The sequence below is a fragment of the Canis aureus genome, chromosome 12, assembly GCF_053574225.1.
Source record: "Canis aureus isolate CA01 chromosome 12, VMU_Caureus_v.1.0, whole genome shotgun sequence".
NCBI lineage: Eukaryota > Metazoa > Chordata > Mammalia > Carnivora > Canidae > Canis > Canis aureus.
Genome location: NC_135622.1, coordinates 66,249,378 through 66,255,377, shown reverse-complemented (window position 1 = coordinate 66,255,377; position 6,000 = coordinate 66,249,378).

The following is a 6,000-nucleotide window of genomic DNA, read 5'->3' as shown; positions in this document are numbered from 1 at the left end:
TTTGAGATTAAATATTTTATTTATTTATTCATGAGAGATACACAGAGAAGCAGAGGCAGAAACATAGGCAGATGGAGAGACAGGCTCCCCAAAGGGATGCCGATGTGGGACTCGATCCTGGGATCCCAGGAATACACCCTGAGCCAAAGGCAGATGCTCAACCACTGAGCCACCAGGTGTCCCCTAGGGTTTGGTTTCAAATCTAGTTTTTCTAATATAAGTATTGGTCCTCCAGCTTTCTTTTCATAACCATTAGCGTGATAGATGATTTTCCATCCCCCGACTTTCAATCTGCTGTTTTCTATAGGTCTAAGGTGAGCATCTAGTAGGCAGCATACCGACGGACTTGTTTTTTTAATAACGATTTTATTTTTGAGAGCATGAGAGAGAGAGAGAGAGAGAGAGAGAGAGAGGCAGAAAATTAGGCCAAGAGTGAAGCAGGCTCCCCACCAGGAGCCCAATATGGGACTCGATCCCAGACTCTAGGATCACACCCTGAGTCAAAGGCAGAGGCTCAAACCCAGAGCCACCCAGGCATCCCGGATCCTGTTTTTTAAGGCACTCTGATACCCTATATCTTTTGATTGGAGCATTTAGCATCAGCATTCAGAGTGCTTATTCAAAGATATGAACTTTGTGCCTTTGTGTTACCGGTAGAGTTGGTGTTTCTGGTGACATACTCTGGTCCTTTCTAGTCTTTGTTGCTTTTGGTCTCTTTTTTCCCCCACTAGAATAGTTCTTCTGAAAATTCCTTACTGGACTGGATTAGTGGTCATGAACTCCTTTATACTTTGCCTGTCTGGGAAAATCTTTCTCTCTATCCTGAATGATACCCTTGCTGAAGAAAGAATTCATACAAATTGGACTCCAATAAAAAGAAATTTAAAAACTTAAAACAAATTTTTGCTATTATGATTGAGGAAAATGGCATTTAGTAGGAAAAGCAGAAGCTGAAAGAGAGGAGGAAAATTTCACCATCCGTGGCCTTCACAGGGACCTGGTGTCCTTTCCTAGGAGGGCCCCCCACTCCGGAGGATGCTTCCTGCCCCTCTGCGCTCCTTTTTGGAACACAAGAGGCACATCTCCGTGCCTCCAGCACCTCTGCAGTCATGGTTTATAGCGTCTTCCAGGTATCCTATTGGGGACCACAGCATTGTGTATGTAACCATCCAGCTGCTGTTTGACAACATTGGGGGGATTCTGACTTTTGTTGGTTTTGGGGTGTTTGTGTGTCTATCACATGAAGCTATCACGTGCAGTTATCGGATCATCTGGCTGGGTCACCCAAACGCCGAAATGGTTGGTACAACATCATTTCTGGTGCTGATGCTGGGTGGCTAGCTGGGCTCTCCTGGCCGACCCGGGGCTCGCTCCTGTCATGAATTTCAGCTGGAGGGTCAGCTGAGGTGGAAGGTCTGGCTGGGCCACATTCCCATGTCCGGCAGTGGGTCTCCCCAAGCACCACCTGCTTCTCTTCTCCCCAATGCCTCTCAGCAGGGAGCCAGACCTCGGGGCTGCCCTGGGGGGATCTCCAGAGGCGCCGGGTGCCCATTATGGGGAGCCTTGGGGAGCCTGTGTGTGGGAGTAGGGGTGGTGATGGGGCTGGGGTTCCTCAGTGCCCTGTGCTGCTTGGCCTTCAGGCCGAGCACCATGTTCACCCAGTCCCTACTCACTAGGGTGAGGAGGGGTGCCCTCTACACACTGGTGTGAGATATCCAGCACCACAAGGTGTGCACACTGAGTCCATTTGGTGAGGGTGCCCCAGGTGCGTGATCTGCAAGTGTGGGACCCAGGAAATATAACAAAAATCCCCTACCCCTGGACAAGTAGAGCAGGACTGATTCCATTTTGTGCTACACCCGCCACCTCCCCTATGACCCCCTCATGTCCTGCTTATGTCTTAAGGCGCTGCCCCAACCCAGTCAAGCCGCTGGGCACACCCTAATCAGAAATAGGCTCATAACAATGTAACTCTGCTTTGTGCCCGCCAAAACTGCACGCCGATTCTGACCAAAGTAATAGGCCAGGTCAAGTGGATACTATAGGTTAAGGTATAATTCATTCGGCCACCTGCACGTGGACCGACACGACTGTGCAACTTTCTCTGTATCCCATGGGCCACTGGCCTGTATAAAGCTGCTACGCCTCTTAGTCTCAGGGTCCAAATCCCTGCTCCGCTGTGTTGGGTGCACTTGGACTCAAGCTCCAGCTTGTAAAGAAATCCTCGGAAGTTTGCATCGATGTCGGCTCATCGGTGGTTTCTTGGATTTGCAGTCCTGGGCACAACACAAGGGCCTACTGTCCTGACATCCCTTCCAGGGTCACGCTGATGGCCCCACAGGCCCTCTGTTCCCCAGGCACACAGGCACAGAGAAGCGGGGAGTGGAGGAAGTACCCCAGAAACCAGCCAGCCTCCGCCCCCTTGACAGAGGGAGCACAGACATCCCAGGTCCCTTTACAGAGACCCTGGTGACCTGAGGCTCCCTGGCCATCACTCTGTCCCAGGCCCTTCTGGCCCGGGGGCACAGGCTGTGTCCCAGTATAGTTTGTGGGGTCCTGACCCTGGCATCTGGCCACCCCTGGAAGGCACGTGGGGACGTCAGCTTGTGTGCCTTGCAGTGCCCATGCAGGGGCTGTTTGGGGACTGGGTGGTGCTCCCTCCTCCTCTCTGTGGGTCTGTCCACGCCCCGTTCACAGAGTTCTGGGAGACACAGAAACGGGCTGGCTGTGCATTTTCGCACCACAATACTTTATTGACATTCTACAGCAAACGGGCTTAGAGTGGAGGGTGTGCACCTTCCCTGTGGAGGGAATGTCTGTCCTTTAGGGGAGGGCAAGAATCACATGGGTGGGGTGTGAGTGCTGGAGTCCCCCACCTGGGAGCACGTGTGGACCTCGGGTGGAGGCATGTGTCCTGAGATTTCAGCCTGAGAGACGGTTCTGAGGACAGCAGAGCTGACCTTGACCTGCAGCTCATGGGTTCCTAGCTGGGTCCCCGCAGGGCAGCTGGACCCCAGCCACTTGGCCCCTGGGGCCCCAGCACCTGGAGGAGCCTGCCTCCTGGTGTGGGTTTGGGTGGGCCCCACCGGCCCACCTCTGCTCTCTCCAACCTTGGGTGTCCCGGGATCCCCAGGGCTGCCCCAGGTCAGCGACCTAGATCTGTGGGGCACCCCCAGGGCCCAGCAGGCCACATCCAGTTGTGAGAGGGCTCGCTCAGCGTGGGGCCAGAATCCAGCGCTGGACAGGGCAATGGGGGGCTGGATCCCATTAGTCTTTTTGTTGGGACTGGGGTGGGGGCTCAAATCACACCCACCCTCACAGAGCCCGGGGCCAGGCCAGTCCAGATACCCCTGGTTAGGGGCTGGTGTTCTGTGCAGTGTAAGCCACCCTCTGGGAGGGACAGTGGGCGGAGACAGGGCACAGTGCATACTCAGCACCACTCACCTGCACACACCCTTTCAGGGGCTCCCTGTCTTCCCTCCTCCCTGCAACCCCTGGGTACTCTATGGGACACCCAGGCTTCTGATGGGAGCAGGGTTTCCAGAGAACCCCGGGGAGGCTGAGTATGTCCCACAAGGGGCACCTGCACCGCGTCCTTGCTGGGAGCCATTGGTGTGGGGGTGGATTGTGTGGGGGCAGGGGTATGATGGTGGTGGATTATGGGGGATGGTGTAGGGGGGATGGTGTTGGGGTATAGTGTGGGTGGGGATTGTGTGGGGCTGTGTGGGTTTGAGGGGGATGGTGTAGGTGGGATGCCATGGGGAATGATGATGTAGGCAGATGGAGTGGGAGTGGGGAATGAGGGGGATGTCGTGGTGGGCCTGCTGACACAGGGCATCCCCTTCCTCTAAGATGCACAAGGAGACGTCTACACTTAAAGGAGACTCCAGTCTGGGGTTTGCTGTGACATCTGCCCCTGGGGCATGGTGTGGTCAGTGCAGGACCCTGGCTGGACCGGGGGCATTATCTGGGGTTCATCATACAATGTGTGTTTTCAAATTGCAAATTGTCTCAAATTAAATGCATAGAATTTAGAAACCTGTAAAGCACCGAGAGTGGGTGTTACTCTGACCCGTCTGACCCTCATGGGATCGAAGTGTGTCCTGCTCCGCTGCGGCCATTCCGCCTGGCACCCAGGTTCGGTTCCTGTCCCCCACGCCATCAACCCATCCCCTGCTTCTCAGGGGGTCGTCCCTCTCCCCTTTGGGGTTCAGCTCCCATGGCAAGTCCTGGAGACCCCATCCTAGTGGCCTCCTCATGTCTGAGGCCCCGGGGGTGGGGGCACAGAGGTAATCCCCAACACCCTACCATGGAGCGGTGTGTTGTTGGTTGCTGTTCTGCCCCCCGACTAGGAAGCCCCGTTTTCCCTACCCAGAATCCCCCGGTACTCTCCTGGGTCTTGATCCCCCCTGGCCCCTCAACCTCACCCTATCCCGTAGTAGTCCCAAAGTATGATGTGACTGCTGAACGTCCTGTTGACGTCCAGGTCCACCTGCGTGATGTCCCTGGAGGAGACCAGTGCCTCCTCCTTCATTTCCTGTGGGAAAAACGGGGAGGAGGAGCTGGCATCAGGGACACAGACCCCGACCTGTCACCAGGTGCTCTCCTGGGCAGGGAGCCCTGGGGCCACCATGGGAGTGTGTCCTGCCGAAACCTCCTTCCTTCCCCTGGGAGGCTGGGGACGGCGGGAATGCCCACCGTGCCTGTGGAACTGTGTGAGGGCCTGTGCCCAGCTGTAGTGGGCGGGGAAGTGACTGAGGGTCAGCCTGGGTGGGAGGGGACAGGAGGCCAGTCCAGGTGGGGAGGGGTCATAGGGGTGTTGTGCCCAAGATGTCGAATCTGAGAAACCACTAAGGAGCCAACACTGATGCAAACACCCAAGGGTTGTTTTACAAACTCGAGCATGTGTTCAAGTATAGGCCACACAGTGGAACAGGTATTTGGACCCCGAGGAAGGTGATAGCTTAGTTTTAAGGGCTGGTCTCGGGGATGTCCAGAAGAGCTGGAGCAATTCCTCAAGTTCTGTTTACATTTTGATATGGGGCCTTCAAGGGCATTGAGCTCTCCTCTCATTCTAATTGGGGTGTCCAGCCCTTTGCTTAGGCTCAGTTTTTATTCTATTGTGGGGCTTTCTAAGAAATTAAGCTGTAAACTTGTTTTTTTCCAGTAACTGAAGTAATGCAAATTTCAGCTTTCTTCACAGGGGCCTGGGATTGCTGGACGTGTGCTAATACTGAACTTAAAGTAGAATGGCCGTAATGTTCTCGGCCTCCAAGCATCCCGTCCCGTCTTATCTAGCTCATGCCCCCCTCCCTGGAGCTCCTAAGAGAGAAATTGCAAATGACCTCAGCATGGCAGCCTGTTTTGTGGGACAGGCCCAGAGATTTGAGATCAGGAAGACCTGGGGCACAGGCATCCCGGCAGTGCAACAGGATTCCATGCTGCAGACTCTTATTCCCTAAGGCTATCTTGACAACTGACTTTGTACATAGAAACGTTCTCCCTTGTCTTTAAAAGTGCAGGAGCGAGATAAAGCATTTTTCCTCTGCCCATCTGATTGCTCAGATTCCACTCAGATGTATTTCCTGTTAATAAGGATAATTTACTATCCATAATACTATGGTTAAAATATTCTGACACAAGTAATTCAAAGGGATGAGTGTTTCTCATCTTTTTCTTCACAGCTCAGTCACTCATCAGGAAATCCATCTTTATGGATTTGGAAATAATTGAGAGACATTAGTACCAATGTTCCTATTATTATGTGAAGGATTCATCCCTGAGATTCTTCCCCTATTTCAACTGACACGGAACACTTTGAACTCTTTGGAAGTCAAAGGTCAAGGAAATAAATGTTATACATTGCTAATTTTAAATGCACTTGCAATATGGTGTCTATTGTACTAGAAGTATTTTTATCTGATTTTTGCTATTTATTATCCTTTACTGCTTTTCAGGTTGAGGAGGCATTATACGTGTTCAATTTTCAAATTAAATCCT